Consider the following 26,071-nt stretch of genomic DNA (forward strand, 5'->3'; position numbering starts at 1 on the left):
GAAGATAGAACGACAAAATGCTGATTGACTTAAAAGCCTGTCTCTTGGGTAAAATATATTCTGAGTCTGTATATTTTTATTAAAATTTACAATTTGTAATGCATTTAGCAACTAGTCACTTAAACCATTTCTTCTTCATTCATTCTTGCCTACCATATGTTCTTCTCTCCCTCTCTGGCTTGTATGAAGAGGTAACAAGAGACTTTGGCCTAACACCTGAATTACTCCAGTAGTATTTTTAAGATAGTATTTTGGTGAAGGAACAGCACTCATTAAAAACTGGTGATAACACCACCACCAGCAGGAAAATTATACTGCTGGATGGATTCTCACAAAAATAGTACTTCCTTCCTTTGTTCCATGCCTTCTTGGCATCAGTTTTCAAGAGATAACAGTGATTTGCTTGTTCAAAAGGCCCAAAAGTCTTCTAGAAAAAAAAAATATATATATATATATCAATTGTTTTGATGAAACAATTGATTACAAGCTCTCCTCAACCTTTCTTTAGACAGCAAAGTTTTCTAAAGATGTTTATATCTGCATAGTTCCTCTCCTACTAGTCAAGTTAGTTTATGCCAGTCAAACACACTGTTACTGAAGCTCCCCATCCAAGTGCTCCAAATTCACAGAGATTAGCTGGACCAAATTCCAACTGCCTACTGTAGCCTTTAAAGCAAATTCAGGACCTACAATACCATTTAAGTGCAAGACAACAATGACTTGTTGCTCAAGACGCAATATACAGATTCTGGCTCAATAATACAGGGGTAAAAGTGGGCATGATACCTAATTTAAAACCATATTATAGGTGCATGGAATCACTTGGCTGTCTCTAAAATGTAGGTGGGGTAAATAGAAATGTAAACACATTCTCTTGCATAACCTTCTTACACTGCTGCCCCATGTTTTGAATCAACAGGTTCAGTTTAGTAAAAAGACCATATTCTTTGATTATCTGTAATATGTATCAGTTTTGTAGATTCTACCTACTAGAGAAATGTCAAAGTAAGATTATAGCTAGAGCAGTAGGATTTTCATGCATGGATTTTGGAAAAAAAAAAGACAAAAATGTATTCTGGTCTTTTTCGCTCTCCGTCTCACTTTTTTTAATACAAATAGTGAAGGCGTACATTAGCGTCAGTTTTATCAGTGAATGATACGGCAATACTACCTCAGCAGTCTATGAGCGACCTTTGAAACAGAGCAATGGGTTCTGATGACATGGTTTGAAATCAGCCTCATGAGAAATCAAAGTAAGCACTCTTTCACGGTCACACAAGTAATACACTAGCTAGGATTAGGATGAAAAGAAGGCTAATATTTACCTAGAAAATAAAAGGAGGTGTTTAAGATGAGATGTGCTGTGAAATAGTTCTGAACAGCTTAAAAAGAACACCCTTCTTTTAAGATTCTGACATGCAATGTTTAATTATCCTATATGAAAATTCAAATGGAGTCTAGCTAAAATAGGTATGAAAAAGCACTTCTAAATTAAGTCGGTTATCAATACTCAAGGAAAACACTTTACAGGCCCCATAATTTGTGAATTTGTTTGCCTGAATCATTCACATTAAAATGCATTCGGTTTCTTGTAAATATACTATACAAAGCAATTGTAAAATGCTCATTTTGTTGAGTAGTTTTATATGTTTTAGACATACTTTGGGAAAATTGCATTACATGTCTGGAAAATAAAATATTGTCCTTCGAGTCATCCTAAATGTTAAAAGTCAAGATTACAGTTTAGTTGAGCAATATTATGTTGTGTTCTGGGCGCCTCCAGTTCAAGAAGGCTGCCTAGAAACTAGAGAGGATTCAGGGAAAGGTGAGTGAGGTAGTTAGGAACCCAGAACGTATGACCTGAGAGGAGAAACGGAGGGGTCAGGGCTCATTTAGCCTGACAAAGAGAAGCTCAGAAGAGATTCACACAGCCTACAACTACTCATGTGCTAGTCACGCAGAGGGCAAACTCATCCCAGTGATAGCAAATGCTATAGGGAAGGACAACAGTCACCTGCACTTTCAGACTACATTTTAGGAGGAACTTTTTCACAAGGAGGGTAAGGTATGACTGGACCAGGTCACCAAGCAGTGACCAGCAGTCTCCATCCTTTTAAGACTCAGATAAAGCCATGAGGACCCGGCCCAGGGCTTGAGAACTCTGCTTTAACGGGGACCTAACACTGGAGGCTATCTAGACGGCCAACCAACTCCAACCAACGTTTGTATGATTACACGAGAGAGGCTTAATCAGTTTATTAATAGAGATCAATTACATACGCCTAAAGGAATAAATAACAGGAAATTAATGTCATACTTTATCTTTTAATGTCCACTCTCAGAGAGCAGCAGGGACTATACAGGACAAAGAAAGGTCTGAAAACCCTTATAATGATAAATATAATTTCACCTACTTTTAGAAGAGATTTTATTATCTATTTCTTAAGAAAGCCATCTTATATTATTGATAGTTTGTCCTTGTACACTGTGAATATCTTTGAATTATTTAGACAAGAAGCCTCTATCCCTTGTTGGACAAATTTCCTCTTAAAATAAGCAGTTGTATGAAGAAGCTATTGGTATGAAAGAATTTTTTTTTTTCTGTTTCCAAAATACAGCAATTTAGAGATTTTACTTCTGTTCCTTCTTTTTCTGCTCAAGGTAAGCAGATCCTTGGTTATATGTTATGAATTATTAACTTGAATAAGTACAAGTATCTTTTTCTTTCAAGGATAAACCATTTAATTCCAAGGTATGAAAAGTCTGTCCATCATTTATCAAGAGGAAAAACAGGGACTTTATCTTCATAATCTCTTTTTAAAAGTGTTAAGTTTTCAATAGAAAAAAAAAGGAAATTATGTATTTTTGCAATACTTGTGAGAAAACTAATGGAAAAATGTTCTTGTAATTTTGGCACAAACATACATACTATTTCCAGGCACATATATTAAATGTGTACATGTATTTCTATTGCTTTGAACCTCCGTAACTTCTGTAATATTTCACTGCATTCACTTTTCAGATTTAGGGTTTTGTGGGAGCTAATTTAGTATTGACTCATTCTGCCACAGGGCATAAACTTGATTTAAGCTACAAATTCTTGATTTGAAATATATTAATGAATATGAAACATTTTGTCTCCTTTATTAATCAAGAGGTTTTGTAAATCTGGCCCTTGTAGCAATTAAACTTTTTTTAATTTAGAAATTGATTTTGAATTCATAAGCTTAGCAGTTCATTGTCGTAATTTTGTCGGTGCAATATAACGAGCACCAGAGAGAATACAAATGAGTTGTGAAAATTAAAAAGAAGAAGGTATTATTCTGAGAATTGAGGAAGGAATGAAGAAAGGAAGGAGCTCTTTGAAAAGGTTGAGAAATGTTACTTTATCAGGCACCTTGAAAATGAAACTTGCTGCTGAACCAAAACATTAAAGACAGCCATATCTTATCAACAGAAGACTTTAAGGCAAAGGAAAATGAAATATTTGGTTATTTTCACACACGCTTTTCAGCAGGATGTGAAGGATACTTAGTCAGTGTAGCTAAAATCAAGGACTCCTGAATCTTTATTCTCCATTTTGCCATTATGGTGTGCAGAACTTCTACCCAGCTTGTCACATTTCTTTATGTAGATAGGCCAGCATTTTAGGGGACTATGTTTGACACTATGTGAATGTGTACTCAGCAGCCTTTACAGTATTACCATTCTTTAATACTTTGACATTAATTCTCAGTTAAGTTTGGTCCTTCCCCTAGAGTGAGAGCCAGTATTCATTTCATTTTTTTCCTACCATTTAAAGAGGAAATGAAAATTAATTTTCTGTCTCATCAGTTGTTTTCAATATCTATTTCTTTCAGCATTGCTAGTATCACAAAGGACTCTATTGCTGCTTCATGTTTCCTGTGTGGTGCCAATTATAGAAATCCTAAAAATGGAACACACACTTTAATTCCTACAGATTCTACCCAAAGAGAAAAAGAAATCCCTTTAGTAATGTCAGGAATCAAAACATGGGTAAAACAGGTAGATTTAAATAATCATCTAAACCTGTCACTGTTTCCAGTTCTTTCCTGATGAAGGAAACTTAACTGTCTGTGCACCATCTTGGTTTCTCCCACCGTGCATCTCACTCTTTTCTTCACATCTTTTTTTAAGGTTCTGATCATTTTTTACTTTCTTTAGCAACTCTGAAACACATCTTTCAACCATTCCTTCCTGCAGGTCTCCCCCAATGTACTTTTTTTGCCTCCTCAGTGCCCACAACACACTTTATCTCACAACAAAACAAGAACAAAATGTTACTGGTCTGTGTGTTTACAGCCAGTTCGCTATAATCACTGTCCTTTGTATTATATAAGACAAAGCACAGTACATCATCTTTAAGAACAGGGAGGCTTCACCTCAACTATTTTTAAGTTTTCTGTTTATGCTTGCTTTCCAGCGTCTTTCTGTAGCTCCCCTGCTATCTTCCTCACACTCCAGAGTGACAACAAGCAGTGAATATTTGACCCATGTGATCAAGATCAATTGAGGCAACAAATTGTATTTTGAAAACCCCATTTTTGAGGTGAGGTTTTTACATCTGTTGAACAACTGTACTTTTACATCTGTAAAAATACATGCACCTGGCGCAGAGCACATAATACATAAAATATTGAACTTATTTTAAGCTTATATATGTGGTTTTACAGTGAATGATATTTAGTTTATCCTGAAGTTTTGTTCTTTTTAGCTGTCCTGATAATGTCACATACCGTTAGATTTATAAAAAAATTGACTGAATATTGAGTAAACAACAACAACAACAACAACAAATATATATATATATATATATACACATACATACATACATACATACACACACGCACATTGCCCTGACATTTGAGTAATATTGATAAATATACAGAACAATACATGGATCCTGACTGGGGAAAAAAAAGGGGGGGACAGGGGTTGCAATTTAGAAGAGAGTATGTGAAGGCTTTTTGAGAGAAGGAGATTTCCATCATGGCCTATATTCTTTGGAGAAATCATCCTTTTCTTCCTTTGAGAAATCTTTGCCTCTTTCCCTTCTACCCAACTTATTTCCCTATATTAATAGGATTGTTGGGTAGATTTTACCCTCCTTTCATTTTTATTTTTCATGTGGTTTTAGTAACTTTTGTCATCTTCTATAAAACTTGTTATTTTCTGAATTTAGGTCTCATTCACTTTATATTTTATAATGTCTTCGGTCTTCATCAATGAAAACTCATGTATTTCATTGGTAAGGCCTCAGTGATTCTGATGGATTCACAGAAAACTCACTCAGGAAGTTTCTTTTACAAGGGAAATTTATGGGAATCTCTAACTTTTTCATCTAGGAAGGGGACCCATGTACCTTTTTTTTCTTCACAGCTTTCTCATGAACTAAAGAAATGCTGGCTCCTATAATCCAGGCGTTAGGAAAAGGCAGGGAGCTTTTCTTTATGCAGCTATTGGGACCACATTTTATTACTGAATGAAAATGCTGGGTAATGTTTGAACTACAGTTAGGAAATTGGCAACTGTTTCTGGAAGGCTGAAAACCCTAAAAGAAAGGGACTCATTAGACAGTACCTGTTTTTAATTTTTAACCCCAAACCTGATGATATTTGAAAAACTGACACATTTCTTTTCTATTCTGATATTTTTATAGCTTCTGTTTCCCATTCTTCCTGCCCTCTTTACACCTGCAACACTAACCAGCAATGAACAAAACAAGGGAGAAAGAACATAGAAAAGTGCTTTTTCTTTGTCAAGCAGGGCTGTTAGCTGACTTGCTGAAGACATTCACAAGAAAGCCTGAATAACATGCAAGTGTGCCCTGAAGATGGACTACTGCTTTGATGAGTAATGGTAAGTTTATCATCCAGACATTACCAACAGCACCCTTGCATGCTTGGGAGAGCACAAACACAAAGCATATGGGATTATATGAGTGTGGCAACTAGTACTTAGCATTTTAAAAGTGAAGGAAAATAAGAAAGTATAATCATTTAAAACAGTGGATGTGACACAAGGGGAAGAAAATTAAAAAATAAATAATTTAACAAGTACATTCCATTCTTCCATCCCTCAGCCACATATTCCCACAGCCACAGGTACTGTGAAGCACAAATGTTTCCTTTAATTCTGCATAGTTAGGAATGCCAGATGCCTCGTATCCCATTTTGCAAACTCCTTCCTGCTAGCACGTTCAAATCACTATCTTAAATTTCCACTGACACTGGATCATAGGAGGAAGGGTGGTTGAAATAGAGATTAGTTTTATGTTTGGTATAGAAAGTGCTGAAAAGCTGAACTGCCATAAGGAGAACATTATAGCTGGGTTACCAGAAGATGTTAGCAGTGAGCAAAAAGATAGATACTGTGGTCATTCAGGTTGGGTGGCATTTCGTTGAATTTGAGTTACCTGTAAAGTAGGTATCTACTTTGGCATGTAATGAATTATCCTTTCAAAGCATCTTCGTCTCTCAGCTAACTATAAAGAAAGTTTTACTCATTGTAGGTAGTAACACTGTTCCTTTCTAAAGTTAATTGAGATAGATCCTGGGCCTTCTATTCACTGGCTTTTTCAGCTTTGTAGAAAGCATATTATGTATGCATCAACATTAGCTTTTCTCTGTAAACTGCTATTGGGCATTAGTCTATTCTAGAAATTTTTATTTGGAAAAATCATGTCAACTTGCACTTGAGACTGTTTACAGGCAGTTTCAGTAAAGCCATATTTTCCCCTTCTGGAGGCAAATAATATACTTTCAAAATGTGCTAATTACTGTAAGTGTCATTGAAAATATGGCAGTCTATATTTATACTCAAATACCATGTTTATAGTTTGACTTTTTTTTATTTTATATTCTTAGAACTAAGTGCATCCTCCCCTTTCCCTCCTCCCCCATGCACGTTGGCCCAGAACTGATAAGAAATGAATCAGCTTACTGAAATGCAATATAAACTTCTGCACACTTTATACTCTCTTCTTTCAGCTGTTGCCAAGACAAGGCTAAATCTCTTTAGAGCATGTAAGCTTTAATATATAATCAGCTGGAAGGAGTTTACTGCAAATGTTGCACAAAGTGACTGCTAAATTTACTAGATACTAAACTTCTCACGGTTTTCACCTGTACACCTCACTTGTGCACTGCTGTGGCTTAGAAATTTATGAGCAAGTGATGCTACAGTTCCAGGATGGAACTGGTGTAATGCTGGTATATACACACACTTCAATGAGCTAAGTTCTGCTTTTAGAGATTAAATGGAGCATGTAGGAAAAATAAAGGTTTTATGTTATTGCTCTTGGCACACAATATAATAAGACACAATATGGCAAGACTGCAGCATTGGAAAGTGCTCATGAATCACAATAGATGCAGAAACAGCAAAAATAATAAAAAAAAAAACAATAATGGTGAACAGTATTTCAACATAGTCATTCTTACAAAGTATACACTAAGTACCATTCTGACTCAGAATTGTCTCAAACCAATGATATGATAACTGGTACATTTTTAGGGTTAACAAGTAACTGTGCTTATGTGCACTGGTTGATGGCCTGCATTGACATTACCATAACTGAGGTCTGCACCACCATACCAAATGTATTTTGATACAATGTCCTCTCAGGTGGAACAGTCTCTTGTAAGATATTCATCACATCTCTCAGATATTCAGGCAATTAGGGGTGCATAGTCTGTAGTTACACAGCACCGTTTGGTTATTTTGTTTGTTTGTTTGTTTGTTTGTGTGTTTCCCCAAGAATCTCTTGATAGCATGAGGAAATGGGGAATGAACACTGACTTCCTAATAGGTGGCCTCATTACCCCAGAGTATCACAAACAAGCGGGCCTAAGTGGCCTTCACTGAAAGTATTAAGGTGCACGATGAGAGCTGTGAGAAGCACATGGTATCTTTTTCAAGCTGTGTTCATAACAATTAAGCTTTGAGAATCAGCCTGCAATACTAAAAATATAGGCTATGTAATAGACAATTACAGACTATTCCTCAGCTGATTAAGAGGGCAGTATTTTAACAAGTCATCCATATATTGAAAGCTAATATCATTTGCAATGCAAGTCAAATTTCAACAAAAAATGCCAGCCAGAAAAGCACTGGCATGGTGTGAAAGACCAATCCACCCTGGATACCGGCACTGTATAATGGCATATGGTGTGCTAACAAATACTGACTGAGGGCTGTAAGGGGAACTGACTACAGGCATAGAAGTCCGTAAGTCTCCTGCCTGCTCTGCCAGGTCCTTGGAAAGCTCAGATGATTGCATCTACTGCTGCCAAGATGTCAAGATGCTGAGGAGGGTATGTTAGTGGTTACTCTTAACCAGAAGGACCATGGGTCTCCCTTCTCCCATCACCCAGATTAATTAGCAAAACTGGTTCTCCAGCTTGGCTGCACCTTTCAGTCTATCATCTTTCCTCTCACAGGAATATCTCAGAGAGTCTCACAGGAAAATCACAGGCAGATTTAGACGCTTGTATATTATAACAGCATATTTAAAAGCTGTTTATACAGTACATTGTGTAACTAACTGGAGCAAAGATTGCCATTCCCATATCAAAGTGTTATTTTTGTTCCATATGCACACACAGTGCTTTAAAGCTTATGGCCAATGTGTAAAGAAAATGAATGCAATTCAGCACTTTGCTTCCATCCTGCTCATGCAGAACTCCAAATTAATTCAAACTGACTTTGTGAAGTAGCTGGACAACCCACTTCTTCACTTCTGCATTTGCTGTCTCCATGCACAATTGCAAAAAGTTTCCATAACAATAGAATTTCATTGTGAACAAAGCAAAACACCACAAAATTTACAAAACCACCATTGTAGGAATAGGCTTAAATTATTCTACAATTTCATGAATAGTGCTGTCAGGAAATAAAAGATATGCTTTCTTAACATGCATGGAAAAAAGGGTTTTCATTGGCTTGTAAGTTTTATTTATTTATTTTTTCTCTCCAAAACTGGTGTGAAAATTAGTATCCACAGGGTTCCAGCAACAGAATGGATACGTGAATGCTATAATTTTCTGGAGGAGGGAAGAGAAAGGAGAATAAAATACATTACTGGATCACAACAAGTCACAAGAAATTTTAAAAAGCATGATTTTGTGTTCTAGGAGAGACATGTAAGAGAAGAAGAGTGGAAATAAATGACTGAAATGATGGCAGCAATCTGGAAAGAAGAGAATCTTACAAAAAGAAAAACACTGAAAGGGGTAAAAAAAGCTTAAATCTAGGGAGAACTGTCTGCACTGCATCTCATACAAAATACTTCCTCCATCCTCCTTCATGTAAACCAACAGCCAAGATGATGATGGAGAATTTTATATTCATATTATGAATGGAAGTTAGTAAAGTGCAGGAAAACATTATTACCATTCTCACCTGTCCACTTATCATAAACTGACTCCACTCTCCCACTATTAAAAATCAAGTTCTGCATACAATAAGCACATGAACCATTCATATAGTTATATATTTCAGCTTTTTTTCCCCTTTTTTCTAAGCTACTGCCCTAGAATTACTGCTTCCAGTCAGCAATGTTCAAACTATACCAAAGGCAGTGCCTCTAATGACCACAGCACAAATGAGACCTGTCTTTGTGAATGGAATCTAGATGAAGAGTTTTTTAGAAAATTAAAAATTGTAATTTTTCTGCAACCTTTCATCACTGATCATTGAATGACTGTGGAAACTACAAATTACTAAATGTGATAGAGATTTCACTTTTGTAGTAGTTATATAAGTTAAGACCATTATTTTTTCCCAGAGAAGATGTACCCTAAGATTTCACTTTCGTATTAGGTTATATAAGCTAAGACCATTAGTTTTTTCTGACAAAGATGTACCTTAAGTTTTGGGTTGCTGACCATATACAGAAAGGAAACGTGGGAGGGGTATGAGAAGACAGTGACATGATCAATATCAACATTCTTTAAAATATCCAGGAAAGGGATTAAAAAAAAAAACAACTCATCCAGGCATGGCTCTCACCCAAAATTAGGGGACATATTAAGTCTCTAGAAAGTCCACAAACACTGTGTTTTCAAGGAGGGTGTACAAATGCTATGTTGATGAGTAACAGTACAAAACAATAATATAAAACACTTCTCAGCATGTATAGCAGGAGAAAGCTGTGTTGTGTACAAGCTTAATCTTTAACTGCCTCCCAAAAGTATGGCTGAATTGATTTAACAACATCCCCCTAATATTTTTTTACATTTGTGCATTTGTTTGTCTGTCAGTATCGCCCACACCGACTTCACCATCTCATGGAGAAAAAGTGGAAAGGTTCACTCCTTGGAAGAAAGTTGTATATGCCCTCAAGTTAGTGCTATGCAGAAAAAGCTTGTAGTACAGCAACACTGTACTCTTAAAGTACAGATCTGTTTAAACAAAAACTCTCCATAACATTATTTGTATTTCACAACTCTTAACTGTGTTGTTAGTTAATAGCTTGATCCCAGCATAACAAAGTCCAGTTCGTGACCTGGTAAATGGGATGTTAGACATGGTCTCAACTAACTGCTGTAAAATTACTGATGTTGCAGCAACATGCTGGGTGAAAAAAGAGAGAAAAAAGTACCCTGGCAATATGAATACAGGTACATTTACTCCTGCATTGTTGTTACAGCAAAATCACTATCACATATAGAGTACAGAAAGATTTCAAACTGGTGTTTTCATTGACACAGAAAAAGGAAATAAGCATAGCATCAGACCAAAATGCAGTTTACCTCTTCTAAAGTATTTTAAACATATTACTACATGAAAAAGAAATCATTCCCAAATACATATTAATTTTTTTTTCTCATTCCATTGCATTAGTCAATCTGGAAAATTAAACATCTCTTCTGAAACATTATCTGTGCTATTATACATAATATCTTTCTTCCCTTGTGTATTCTAGTGGAAGTTTTTATTCAGTATGAGATTAAACAAATACCAAACTGACACCAATCTCAGAAAACAATTCAGTATTTTACAGCCATCATAACTCAAATCTCTTGAATTCATTCCATTCTTTAACCCCTACTCCCCCAACAGTCAGCTGCTTTCTTGATTTTTTTTTTTTCCATTTCTTTAATATTAGACCCCTTGGAGCCTTTCAGTGAGGCTCTTGAGAAGTGCACAGCCCTGATCTCACAGATCCGGTTGCTGGGTAGGGGCTAATTCTGTTCATATTAATAATGTATGAAGCTATCCCAGTATTGACTTCTTCTATTTATAGTAGCTTTAAAGTGCTGTAACAATTACACTGTGGTGTTATCTTTAATCTTTATTACCCAAACCCCAAACAAGTCCTGGTACTGTGTATTACCATGAACTTAGTCACTAAGCATGCACTGCTAAAAGGTTATGTGATAGCCACTTTTGAAACTCCTTGAGATAAAACTGTTCAGAATTCCGGATGCAGTTTAGCCAACTAAATAGACAAAAAGTACAGTTACTTTTATTTCTGTTTTTGCTGCATATGTAATGTCTGGGATCATACATAGTGTATTTTTTCTTCTATTCTTTATTCCCTAGAAGAAAGATGGGAGAGGTGAGCAGAGTTTCTAGTTTATGAGATGTTCATGATGGTGACAAGAAAGAAGGCAATATACTGGGACCTGGAAGAAAGATTTAAGGTCTCAACTATAGATGTCCCTTGACACTCAACTGGTTTCACTGCCGTGTTGTGGAGCTGTGACACGTATCAGATCCAATTCTGCAAACTCTTCCAGAAGCCCTGTCATGTTCAATAAGGCTACTCATGTGTACAAGGTCTTGCAGAATCAGATCAAGACAGTAAAAGGTGATGCAGAAGAAATGTGTCATGAAGGAATAGTCTCAACACAGAGTAGCAGGGTCAGTCTTGATTTAAACCATATTTTCACTTCTTTCAGTATGCAATTAAAAGCAGCCTTTATACTATTTACTACACCTGACATTCTTTCCCCAGCCTTCTACTCAACACTTGGATTCAGAAAAAGGTATCACTCTAAGCCTGTGTCACGAAGGCACTTGTAATAACATGTAAAAGATAAACTACTATTCTGTTTTTCAGACTCATTTTTACCCCCTTTCCAAAATTCAGAAATGAAAAGAATTATTTATCTGAAAACAGATGGTTGTAAAGATGTGTTAGAGAGGAACCATCAGGCTAGCTCAGCATTTCCCCAGAGAGCCATGTGTTCCTGTACTACCTGTAAGGAATAGCAGCGTAATCATAAAACATTCAAACATAGTTTTCAAACGTTTTTATTTTGAGAAATTAGTGTTATATATGACAATTTTCATTCAACAAAGCCATACATCTTTAAACATTGTATCATTCCATAAATATTGATATTTAATTATTTTAACAGAATCATAACAAGGAGAGAGGCATTTTTAGGTTAAGCCTTGATTATAAGAGATATAACAAAGCTAAAAGAATTAGAATTATTTTTTAATAAACTCATTTAGGTTTTCAAGACATCAAAACTTTAACAGTTAACCAGGTTTTTCTCTACAAACTTTTTTTTTTTTTTTTTAATCAATGAAATACAACACTCAAAGCTATTGCAGGACAGAATATTTGCATCATTGAATAAGGTCTATTCTAGGAATTCTGAAACAGATCAAATGTTGTAAACCTTAAATTTTTACTCTGACTCACCTCTCCCACTGATTGCATAACCTAGGCAGATGAGCTAGCTACATTAGCCAACTAACCTGTACTTAATTCATGAAAAGCCAGTCTCTCTTTATCAGCTGTACTTCTGCAAATACATATTGATTTTTTTTTTCTTTCTTTCAACAAAACCAAGAATAACCCTAAATTTAAATCAGCATTATAAGTTCAGGACCTTTCATCTTGCACACTGGGAAATCTATGGAAATTGTACTTTCTACATAGGAATGGATAAAGGGGAAGAGATGCAGGGAAACTCCCAGTACAATGTTCTTTCAGTTCACTTCTTGCAGAACATTTCACTCCATATAGTCTTTTTAAGTTGCAAGAATATTTCATGAAATCTCCATGGCATTGATGAAAGACAGAAGTTGTGCATAAAAACTGTGCTGTAATAAAAGCCTTTGGTTTCAGCAGCTGAAGCTATTCTTTAAAAAAAAAAAAAAAAAAAAAAAGAAAGAAAAATTATGTGTTGATGTAGGAACATTAAAAAGAAACCTTTACGGTTCAGAATTTATCACTTACAAGATTCATGTTTGTGCATTTCACATAATAATAAGTTGCTTGTTTGTAATTTAAAATTTGACCACTTTAAGAAGCAATTTTTCTATGAAAGAGTTAGAACAATTTCACTGTGTACAATCTTTTCTCTGTTTAACAGTCTCTGAAGAAAGCTGAATCTCCAATTAATTTCATGAAGTTTATGTGTCTAATGGTTTCACAGAGCTGTGTTCTCTTTGAACAAAACAAAGTTGACTATGCAGCATTTTATTGCATTGGAGGAATGGAAAGCATTGTAATCAGGAAGAAACATGACTGCAGCACAGCAGGCACGGAGAAATTATATTTCACATCTTTTATTGTCAGATATGGCTAGAAAATGGAAATCAATTCTTCCTTCAAAGAAGAAAAGAAAAGAAAAGAAAAGAAAAGAAAAGAAAAGAAAAGAAAAGAAGAAAAGAAAAGAAAAGAAAAGAAAAGAAAAGAAAAGAAAAGAAAAGAAAAGAAAAAGGTTTTATCAAAAAAAGGGACCTTTCCTAAGAAAATATTTCAAAGAAAATTTTGTCTGAAGAGAAACAATGTTGATTTTATCCTTCTATTTTATTGCTGCCTGACTAGGAATTTTTTCTTAATTTCACTTCCAGCCTGGGGCAAAACTAAAGTAAAAATCATAGAGAGCTTTCAGAGACTTCAGTTTTGCAAGGAAACAACATTTTTGTATAGAAAAGGTAGTCTGAGCATTCCTGACCAGCTGTAGTCACTATATCAACATTTTTAGGGCTTGCCTCCAGAAGCTGCTTATGTTTTCTCATTTGCTTGTAATGCCACCTGAGAAAAAGTGAGCTTTTAAAGACCATATCCCAAACCTACATTCAGTATTCAGGAGCAAATAAAAAGGTATTTTAAAACTAGTATGTGCAAAGTAGAATTCAAAGCTGAAGCAATACATCCACAACTACTCATAAATAAAGGCATACATATACAATTGTAGCTACATATTTTCAGTGAGGAGATATTTGGACTTTATTTATCAGGGGATCTCGGCCATTTTGGGGGCATAGAAAAAAAGTATTCTACGCATACCCAATAGGAGCTACACATTATGCAGATATGTGGTATTTCATACATCTATCCAGCTATCTATCCACATACAATTCCTATATTCAGTAACCAAGGACAAATAATTTTGTTATTGTATCACTGTAAAATATCCAAGATCCTCTAGTAAGTACAGGCTAAATAGTCCATTGCTGGTATTTAAGAGCAGTCAGGCCCACCCACTGGAACCCAGGCAGATAGGAAAGAGATGACCCAGTTTGGAGTGGAAGGACAGCCCCAGCTGATTCCAGCCAACTTTTCTATAGAAGTTAAACACAACTATATTAAATAACAAAAGTGTTAATGTTATGACCCGTAGATTAATCAAATGGTGAGTTAGGAAATGCCAAATAAATAGTAAGCGTACTAAGAAAAGTAGCCACTTCAAAAATATGAAAAAAGTAAAGTAAACAAAGCAGGATTTAAAATATTTTGTTTCTCTATTACAGATGTCAAATGAAAAGCAAAAAAAATCTATTTTTAACATACTTTTAGTGTTTGATAGTCCTCTCAGAAAAGTTTATACTAACGCCTTATATTACACTAATTATTACTTAGAACCAAAATGCTGTCCAAAACTACATTGTATTAAGGTTTCACATCCATGCTTTCTGCTTTAACATCATGGTTAAAAAGTTCCTTCAAACCTTGTTTCTAAATGAAAATAAGTGGAAAAAGAACAGACTAAATAGACATGGTTGGTATTTAGTGACCCCATTCATTATTAAAGACAGAAATAAAATGTGAAGACAACAGGAGAAAGCAATGGCTACTTCACAAAGCCAAATACTTTTTTTTCTTTTGCCTTGGGATTAATGATTCAGGCTTTTTTCTTTCTTAGGCAACATTTTGTTTTGTGGTTTAAAGCATCCCATTGTGTAGAAGAATCTCAATGCTTATATAAAAGGGAACAAGGAAATATTTTCTTCTGAATGAGAGAAGCATCATTGTCAAAAAATCCCTCCTTTCTTTTCCTGAAAGTTCTCCAGATGACTTTGCTATCCTGAAATATTTACATCTTGACAAAGGGCATGATATAATTCCAGAAATTTTACAAGAGGCTCTCTCCAAAATTTTCTATCTCAGTCAACAAGACATATGATATTCCCTGAGCACAAGAGCTTTCCTGCCAAAAAATAAAATATGTTTCTACTTACTGCCAATCCACCTGACTCTCCCTAGGTAAATCCCTTGCCAGATCCACCAGCTTTTCCACACCCTGAACCCTAAACCCATTAATTCTTGTCCAACTTAATATGCATTCCCCTACTTGACAAATCATGAAACAGCATTTGATGGATCTAACATACACTAAAGTGCTATCTCTCAAAAGTGGGGAGGGGGGAGTTAATTATATGAATGAGGATATCGCCGTATGAAGCATGAACTGTAAATTGGGGGAATGAGATCTCATGTGACCTGCATGGACTTCCCCTGACTGCCACTGATCTGTGCTCTCTTTATGTTTTAGATGGGAAACAGAAAGGATCTGGAGTAAAAGTGTCAATACGTTGGAAGAAGAATGCTCACCCACAGAACACAGAGAAATACAGCCAGTAGCTGCAAAACTGCCACTTTGAACTACAACCTTTGCTAAATTCAGAGGCCTCAAAGACCTTACCTACTCAAAAGGTATATTGGGAAAAATTCTAGCTACAGATCACCTTCAAAAAGATTTGGAACAAGGACTTGGAATGAAAGCAGCTTTGGTTTGGTTATGATTAGTGAATGTAAAGAAAGCTCTTAGCTCTTCCCCATCTACTATGTAAACCTATGGACTCTAAAAAGACAGGCGGGATGCAAAACCCCTTTTACTTTTTCTTTTCATTGCTGTAGCTCAGAATCATTGGAGCACACAGGAAACCGATACTACCTCATAGCGAGCCAAAATAGCTAAACAAAAATGGTGGAAAATATACTCAGGAGCATGAGACTTCACTACAGTCAGCCCTGGCTTTTAAAAAAAACTGGTTTCTGTCAGAGAAGTTTCAGAGTCAACTGGGTTACTTGGCATGGTTTGTAACCTTAGCTCCTAGCTATAATTGTCGATGTAGAAAGAAAGGCTAGAGAGAGAAATATAGGAAGGGAGCAAAAGCCAAATGATGTGACAAGCAAAAAAGGACAAGAACTTTGAAGGGCAAAAGCAATGGAAAAAGGAAGGCATTCTATAAGGTCAAAAAGGAAAACGATAAGGGCAATCAAAAAGCTAATGGCTGGCTCTGGCTCTCCCAGTTCCAAATGCTCTTGAGGAAACTGTCTCCCTCCCTTTTGCCTCAGTTTATCCATGGGAAACAGAGAGGCAAGAGCTGGGATTATGGGGAAATGAAAACATCTGGAGCGGAAAGACTCCTTTTCAGTCATTATTGTTTGATAGAGGAGACAAAGTGAGCAAGAAAAGCTCACTCTTCTCATAAGCGCATTCATCGTTTGAGGAGCACCCTACGTCTTGAAGCTGTTACACACTGAGAAAGGGAGAAACTTTCTTCTGTGGTATATTCTTGGTATACAATTTCTGAGAATGAGCACTTCAGGCTGAAGTGGAGGGGTTCAAGTGGTTTTCCTTTAACTTGTAGAAGGGAAGGACAGTCCTTCAGCTACCAGATGAATGAACACAGATTTGGTGTGTGGACAAGATCCGTTCCCAGTGGGGAGAAAGATATATTCATCATATCTATAGGACTTGCTACCACCCTTCCGCTTCTCCTTCTGTTCTACTGCACTGTCTTGTGGGGAAAAAAGTTAGGACATATCCATCCTGCATTCTTATTTTCACTAGAAGATGCAAGGAGAGCTGCAAGTGCACACTGTGGCACAGCAGCTTTCCAGGGCTCAGTCTCTTCCTGAGACAAATGAAAATTTTAGGAAGTGATCAGGCTTAGTCCTTGTGAAGCTTGCAGGGCAGTCAAAACAAAAAGAACATGCTGTCTCCTATCCTGCTCAAAGCTTTTTGCTTCCACCCCCAACACACTAAATTCAAATCTGTTGCCTCAGGAAATGAAGAAGACCAGGAATATGATTCTTTAAGACAAACTTCAAATATACAAATACACGCACACTGCACTGTGTGCATACCATTTACATAAGGCATAATGGCACCTAACCTAAATGCAGGCCACCCCACCTAAATCTAAGCATTTACTTTAGCAGCCTTGGTTTAGGGCTTAAGCACCCTATAAAATCAACCAAGGCAGGTAGGTGCATTCTAAGCAGCAGCATAATTGCAACTTTTAATTTAGATGCTTTGAATCCCCATCCTGAAGCATGTGCCTCTCTTTAGTGACTACACCTAATATCAGGTTATCTGAGGTGCCTGAAGAGGATGATATGAATATCTTTTCCACCTCCTGAATGTCTGTGTCTTCATGCAGGGGTGTGGTGGGACATCTCAGTTCCCCCTCTTCAAACATTTTGATCTCAATACTTTCCTGGTATGAACATGTATTTTATCCCATTGTTCCTTTTTAAATAATGAAGGTTTTGTTTTTTAAGATTAACTCCAGAATGGAAAAAAAAAAAAAAAGATAGTGTTAATGAGCAGGAAAAGAAACTAACAACAAACCCAAAAAGCAAAGCTGAGGTGTTACTTCAGGAAGTCTCAAAACAGTCTGAATTTATCAATGATTTTACATGATAATGCTCCGTTTCATTACTGTGAAAAATACATTATACTTGTTGTCTAAAATGTATGTATATTAGAGTGGAGCCATTCTTTCCATTCTATCCACAAATCACTGCTGTAATCACTATTTTTTGCCAAATTCAAAGATTGTTTCATTTCTAGAAAGTAACATCTCAGTAGAATTCAAGTCTTTATAATGCTAATTTAGCAGAGAAAATGTTTTAGATCATTTTCCAATTATGTTAATCCAGGCAGGCAGATACTAATGTACAACAGTTTACAGGCTGAAATTTATCTGGACAGGTCAACAGCACTCGGGAGTCTTTTCCTCCTCTGAGACACGTAAGATTTGTATATTTGCACCCCTAAAGGATCAAAATAACTTGTGTGTACATGTGTGTGTACATGTACATACATAGTCCATATTAGCATTATTGCATTTTGTCTGATTTATTATTCACAACACTCCTAATTATATTACACATAATTATAACTATTTTCCTTTCATGTTCTCTGTGAATATGAACACTTTGGCTGATGTTCTGAACACTGAATTAATCTTTTCCTAGTTGTAACGACAGATTAAAAGAAATGACCTGTTTTTACGATACAATTATTTTTTTCCAGAATTCATTTTTATTGCTTTCTAAGCTCTCCAGGCATCGTGTGTTTTCCTAATTTCTTAAACCTTAATGTTCCAGTGTTCCATTTCCTGTATAGAATAGCTATAAGTGGATTAAAAGGCAAGCATTAAAGATACAGTGCATATTGGATAATCAGATGATGAAATGCTAGCAGAATACAGGACTGATGCTCTTAGGTACATTTTAACTCTGTAAACACTTTTCTCCTTCCTGCAGATAGCTCAACACTTAAATCAAAACTGTAGAAGTCCTTGAGAAATTTTCTCGCTTGGAAAAAGCTGTATTTGCACAAGAGTTTCTGTCATGGAGTCTGAAGCAAAATAATACGCAAAACAAATAATTTTCAAGGAAAGATGATTTTTCAGTTCTCCTTAATAAAACTTTTGTAGGAATACAGGAATTATCATAATGAATCAGTGTCTTTTAACCTGTCTTTTGATGTTGGCCAAAATCTAATAAAAGTAATTCAAATAGCATGTAAATATTCAGATATTCATATCTAAAAAAAAACCAAACCAGCATAGATAAATATGGAAAAATCTGTCCTTACATATTAACTTTCTTTCGATAACTCATCAGTAGAGATTAAAAGTAGAAGCTTGATAAGGTTTTTAAAATATTTAGCAACATTAATCACAATACCTGGATATTCCCAAATACATTTTAAAATTTTTATTGTGTATGTTCACACACTTTTATCTATGCTAGTATACATTTGCAATCTATTTTTAATACAATGTTATGCATTGTATTAAATTTGAGGAAATATAATACAATCTTAAAGGCATTACAGTATATTACAGACATAAAAACAACATTAAATTTTATTAAAGTTAAAAGCCATGCCCCCCAGAGCCAGGAAAGGGTAATATTAAATATATTCTCTTGTACCTCCACATTATGACTGCTCATTTTTTTTCCCCAAGACCCTGCTATATTCAATGAACACTTTACTCATTAAATGACTATCCATGACTTTCTTTCTCTTAAATTGCTTAATATAGGGTCTTATTTATTGCATACTATTCAGACCCACTCTGAAGGCACAATTAGTCATTCCCTGCAGGATTTTTAGAGTGATTATCACTACAGTACTGGAGTGTTTGAAAAGTCTTAATTTTTTTTCCTCTGAACCCATTCAATGAGGTTAGGATTTGATGCATTTCCAACTGGACAGAAAAGAGTTATCAAAGTATAAGACTTCTTCCAACACTGGGTAACCAAATCAATATGCCTAACACCTAATTTTACAAAATACTTTAGCCTTTAATGATGTGTTCAGTGCTGCTTTTTCCAACCAAACAGAGCATCACTGAGATCACAGGACAGACTAAGAGCTCTTATTTTAGATGACTGGGCCAGTATTCAGGGAAAGATGAGCTAGGTGGAGTCCAGAAACTGCTGTTGAATTTATACAAACTAAGATTTTGCCACTTGGCCAAATTTGGATGGAATTTTACAAAAACAGCAAAAGGTTCCTCTCTAACACAGACATCTCTCACCATCCCATAATGTCCATTATCTTGTTCCAAAGCTGTGAGGTTTCAGACTTTTAAAAGGATTTATGATCCAAGCCTCTTTCTTGAAATTAAATGAACTGAATTGATATGAATTGTACAAAAAAAGTCCACTTGAAGACATTACCAGTCTCTAATATTTCAGCTCACACAGTCAGAATGATAAACAACTGACATGTGGCCCAGGTGACTTCTAAAAGGATGGTGCTATCAGCCCCACCAGTAACTTTCCATTTTTCTGAGGGAACTGCATACTAATACAAGAATAGTGACACCATTATATGCAAATCACATTTGCTCACCTCATATACTGTCACCTTCTTGCCTGTTTTTTTTAGAAATAAAATAGTCATACAGGTCAAAATTGCACAGTCAGAGTGGTTGCTGACTTGACTGGCTTTGTAGGTACAGCCCAATAGACCTCGCTAAGTTACTTGCTTTTAACCTATACATGTACTCACTGTAACTGGCATCCAAACCATTAAGTACCAGACTAGCAGAACCTGTCTGCAGTAATTAATTATTAATTAAGCAGGCTGGGGCAGGGGAAAAGGAGAAAAGGCAAAAGTAATGTGGAAAGGACTGATACTCTGAAGTCTTAATAAAACCTGTAATGAGCATGTTGCAGTTCATCTTATGCATCCACAGACACATGAGTTACCTATTTATAGATGTCCTTTTCTGGTTCATATAGAGAATCTAAAATAAAATATTCAGTTAGGTTCTCAGCCTTGTGAACTAATTTGGGTAACTGCAGGATTTCCCTGAAAACTGTTCAGGACAATAAACTCAGAACTTCTGAAACCAGTTAATCAAATGTAATTAAAACGTAATTAAAAAATACCATGAGAAATTATGGCATGCATTTCTTATACTTGTGTAACAAGTAAGAGGAAGGATGAGAACTACTTCCTGGGAAAAACAGGCTAATGGCTATTTGCTTATCTGTAGGTGCTTTCTGTTTGGCTACATCTAGTGTGTATCTGTGTATTCTTAACCTTGAAAATTTAATAAATACCTTTCTCATACAGAATGGCAGATGGGGTAGCAAAAGACTGCTTTTTCTGATATCTTTTATTTTGCATTTCTGAGAAAAAAATGTTTTTGGATTAATATTACACACATAAAACAAATATATACTTATTACTAATAAATGATCTTCTCCTACAGGGCACCAGCAACATACACATGGATTATGAATGAAGTAGTTTGAAATCCAAATTATTTGTCAACAAATAGAACCTTAAGCTCTGTGAGTTTAAATTCAGTCCCATACTCATTACACTGTGATAAGACTCATTTTAAACTAACAAAAACAAGATAAAAAGTATGTGATTTGTTAGAGCTCATTAGTCAGTAACATGCATCAGTAACATGATGACTACTGTAGTCAAAATCAACAGCAGTAGCAAATTATGGGAAAATAAATTGTTTCAGGTGAAATTCTACCAAAAGATACAGCCAACTGATGCAACACTAACAGATTAAGACCTTGATTCCTCCAGTTTACTTATGCTTCTAATTTACAAGCCTAATGAAAGAGGAATGGTGTTGCAGTACCCTTCAACCCACTTAAGATCTGAATATCATGTCTACAATACAGCTAAGGGATTGTCCTTTGGGCTGTTCCTCTCTTGCTATTGAATGTTTATGGAAGTCGCCAGGTCTGTTCTCTTAGTTTAGTGGTAGATGACCAGAAGTCGATGGGCTGAAGTTTTTGGTCAAGAAAGCCTAACTACATCTGGTCGGACCTGATGCATAATAAAACCTATCGACCAGCTATACAGAGGCAAATTTCACCCTGTACAAGACAAATACTTTTGATTTGAATTCTGCATGTTTACTTCACTGGCACATGACCTCATTTGTCAACTCAGTATATGGGACAACATGTCAGTTTTTCTTCATGTATTGCATTCCTACAGAGGCAAAAATGCTTTACCTTCTCATGATGTCTCATGGCAAACTGCACACTTCAAACAATGTATATCAACAAATAGAGGTTTAGTTTCACAGTGTATATTACAGGAAAAATCTTCCCCAACAGTCTATTTGTCAGTGTGTCGGATGCAGCACTGTAACACAAGACCATCTGGAGGTTCCAGTTAAAGAACACTTAGGGCGAAATTCCTCCTTCGGCTACTGCTCATTGAAAGGAGGCAGAATAATGGGCCTTCTCTGTAGTTTGTCATATCATCAGAAACCAGGCATTTTATTTGTATTGGCTTGAAAAAAGATAGTACTGTAGCAGTAAAAGCAGAGGATCAGAAATTAAGATTGAGTCATGACAAACACTGCTAAGATTTACTCCTCCATTTTGGTAAGAGGGTGGTGAAAATTTGCTCCTATTTCATATACATGCATTTTCAGTCTTCAAATATCATAGCATGAAACTCAACAGACTACTTGGATTCAAATAGTGATTTTCATCAGATTTCTTGATAAAGCCCTGTACACTACAAAATGATTTTGACTCATTTGCATCTAATGTCCTACGGTCACTGATGAGTTATGAACTCCCTATGGTTAGAAGATAAAATCCACCAACATGTTTATTGCTTTAATTTGCCAGGTGGAGTTTTAATCACAATGTTGTCTTACAAAAAAACATATTTTTTATAATTAGACAGTGTGAAATCTTTTGCATATTACTTTAGACCAGGCTGTCAGATAGACACAAAGGAAAGAAATGAATTTGCACAGTTTTTACAATGATTTCTACTTGCTGCGATATAACATGTAATACTACTCTTTGGCGGAAGAAGTTCTTGATACTATGTAAATAACGTTTAGATAAATACTTAAAATGAAATACCAGGAAGAATAAAAAATATTCAGATATAGATTAATTACAATTAATAATGTCCTTGGGGCAGGGTGGGGGGGTGGATCTGGATTGGCTGATATATTTGCAAAGTAATTAAATAACAACCCCACAGTAGTCATGCTATGCTTAGTTTAGAAACAAAACACTGATACAGTTAGGCTTGCTCACATTTGCCATTAGATACATTATAATTGAGGGATACCAAATGCTGTGCTTTAGTCTGATTTGCTGCTGATTAACAGCAGAAGAAGCCAAACTTAGAGCATTTTAAGAACAGATGGTGCTTCTTTCCTCTTCTTGCTGGTCAAAAATTCAGAGAAAATAAGGATGAAGATGGATGTAGATAGAGAAGAGAAGCAACTGAAAGAGGGGAGAAAAAGTTTGGCAGATCCCATGAGCAGCTATAGAAGCAAATTATACCCATTTTTCCCTGTGGGTGTGCAACTTCGAGGATTCACAGATGTTTTGGAATTCAGCTCTTCATCGGAGGAATCGTTTCCAAGACAGTCTGCAAAAGGGGTGCCCAATGATTGCAAAACATTCCTTTTCCCCATTCCACTTCTACTACTTGATAGTTTCTCATCTTTTCCTCCTTTTTCCCCTAGATTAACAAAACATGCAGTAAGAATGGAAGTTTAATGAGGTTCTGGGGGAAAATGGACAATGCCAGTATTTGCCCAGATCAGAAGACTAAAATTTGTTTTCACTGTGGGTTTCCTAAAGTCTAAGGGGACTTGAGGAGTTCTCATATCCTCCCACCTACCCCTTATAAATAAAAGCATGAGTCACTTTTTAAAATTTGGTATCTAGTGAGTCATTCTTTTACATGATCAACTGGAGACAGTGTAAAATGGTGGTCTCCCTCCTCTATCAAAAGGACAGGAACATTTCAGAATTTTAAGAAATAAAACCAAATATGAAGCAACGTATTCCTTGCTTCCTAAGAATCAAACACAAAGATAAAGAAAACCACTCTCAAAAGTGCTGAATAAGTGTTCAAACTGTAATTAAATGCTCCCAACAGGAATGCAGTGCCAGAAACAGAACTGTTCCTTTTCAGAAAACATTGAATATCTTTGTTCCAAAACTCAAAAAAGACAGTTTGGATGCTGATATTTCCTGCTACATCCTGACTGTAGTCCTTGCTTCAAGGTCTACTAACCTGCCAATGCCTCTTTTATTTCTGAAGATGCTGCACTTGCCATCCAATCACACGAGGCTCTGCCTGCTATGACTTGCATTAGTCTGTTATCCAAGTTGAAACAAGTCAAGCAGCTCACCTTCCTGGCACATATTCTTATTGATTAATGTTATGAAATAGGTGAGAAACTTGATTTGGTCTGTGCCAATCTCACCGCTAGAGCAAAATCCCCTCAAACACCAATCTACCATATGATTTTCATTCTCTACTGTGACCTACATGAAAGTGTATCAATACATCAATGCTAATCAGTCTACCAGTGAAAACCAACTGTGATAGCCTTGCTGAGCCCTTATTTGTTTCTCTCACAGAGTCCACTGGGACTCCCAGGAGAGAGAAAAGTAATGGTGCACAAGAAGAGTCCTGCCCCACATGCCCAACTGAGGACAGACAAATCCCCTGCAGGCCATGAGATGCAGGCAGTTAGGCTTTCTGTGAAGAATTCTGAAAAATGTGGTTTTTACTCACCACAGTTATATGGAATATTACAGGCAAATACATTTTGACTTACTCCATTTAGAAAACTGATGTGATTTCACAACAAGGGAAAGGCAAGACTGCCATGAAAAATGTCTTTAAAGACTTAAAATGCTTCCAAAGCTAAGACAGCCGCAAGGAAGATTTCTCTGTGGTCTGTTAAGTTTTCAGTGGAACTCTCTTGGGGTACATATTAAAATACCTTCTGTTTTATAGGTCTGACCCAGTCATGTTAGCAGCATGTAAATGTTTTGAAGTGTCAGCAACTGAAAAAAAGACTTCTAATTGGAATCTCAATAATGTGCATAGGTTAAACTACCAATAAATAAATAATGTCTAATAGTTTCATAAATAAACATCTAAAAACATGAAAAATAAAAAATAGCCTGCAATTAAAGTTCAGAATCTGAAGTAATAGGTAGATTCTGTCTGTAAATGCTGGTATTTGAATTAGGGAGAATTGATATCTCCCCAAATCTTTATCTTCACTGCAGTCACCCTGGAGATGACAGAAGACATTTGGTTGTTCTTAATGAACATCTGAGAAATAAACTAAGTGGAGAGGAGAGTTAAAGCAGGATTTCCATCTTAAGAAATGAAACTAGCATGTTAACAATGATTCCCTCCTTATGTATGCTATCTCAAATTTCAGAACCGTAACAATTTCATGAAACAATAAAACGGTTATTTGCCTGCTGCATTTGTCAGCAAAATGCTCATTTTGAACCTTCATTCCTCTCCATTTACAGATAGTCTCATAAAGTCCGTCTTTCATCATATATTTCCAAATTGATCTACATGATACCATGTTTTTTTATGATGTTAAAACATTTTTATGGTTTATGTTTATAGTTTAAAGACAGTGTTCTCCACAAAACACTAAAGAAAATATAAAAAAATAATACCAAAATCTCAGTGACTGGAGACTGTATTTTCCACTATTCACTGCAACTAGATCTCTGGACCTACTACATCTCTGAATGCTTAGGAGGTAGTAAAACATCTTAGTCATAAATAAAAGCAGTGAGCATATAATGCCTTACACAAGACATGACACATATCTTAAATATTAATTCAATCAGCATCACATAAAAGTTCTGTGAAAACTGAATTACCTTCCATCTCACAGTTGGAGATAACATCCTGTCATCTCTAATCACTGGAAAAAAAACATAGATTCCACAGGCCAGTTCACATTTAGTTAATTATGCTTAACTATATAATAAGAACTGTCAAGTAGTAAATTTTTTCTACAACACTAATTTTTTCTTGCATTTTAAGGCCAATCCTTGAACTTCACACATTTTCAGAAGGGTTGAGCATGTTATCTGGTAGGTCAGGAGATAACCCATATTTTCTAATGCATTTATTGTTGTTTTTTTCCATTTTTTTTCCAAAACTGCATCTCAAATGACAGAATACATCTGTGGGGAGGCTGTTTAAAAATCTGAGCATCTGAAAATTGCCAGAAGGTGCATGAAACAAAAGAG

The 26,071-nt window shown here is 35.8% G+C and overlaps 1 protein-coding gene across 2 annotated transcripts in view; it reads right to left on the minus strand.

Moving 5' to 3' along the window:
- NALF1 (NALCN channel auxiliary factor 1) overlaps window positions 1-26,071 on the minus strand; it is a 489,143-nt gene that overhangs the window by 317,294 nt on the left and 145,778 nt on the right. The gene's annotated exons all lie outside the window — the stretch shown is intronic.

The sequence above is a fragment of the Apteryx mantelli genome, chromosome 1 (assembly GCF_036417845.1).
Source record: "Apteryx mantelli isolate bAptMan1 chromosome 1, bAptMan1.hap1, whole genome shotgun sequence".
Classification (NCBI taxonomy): domain Eukaryota; kingdom Metazoa; phylum Chordata; class Aves; order Apterygiformes; family Apterygidae; genus Apteryx; species Apteryx mantelli.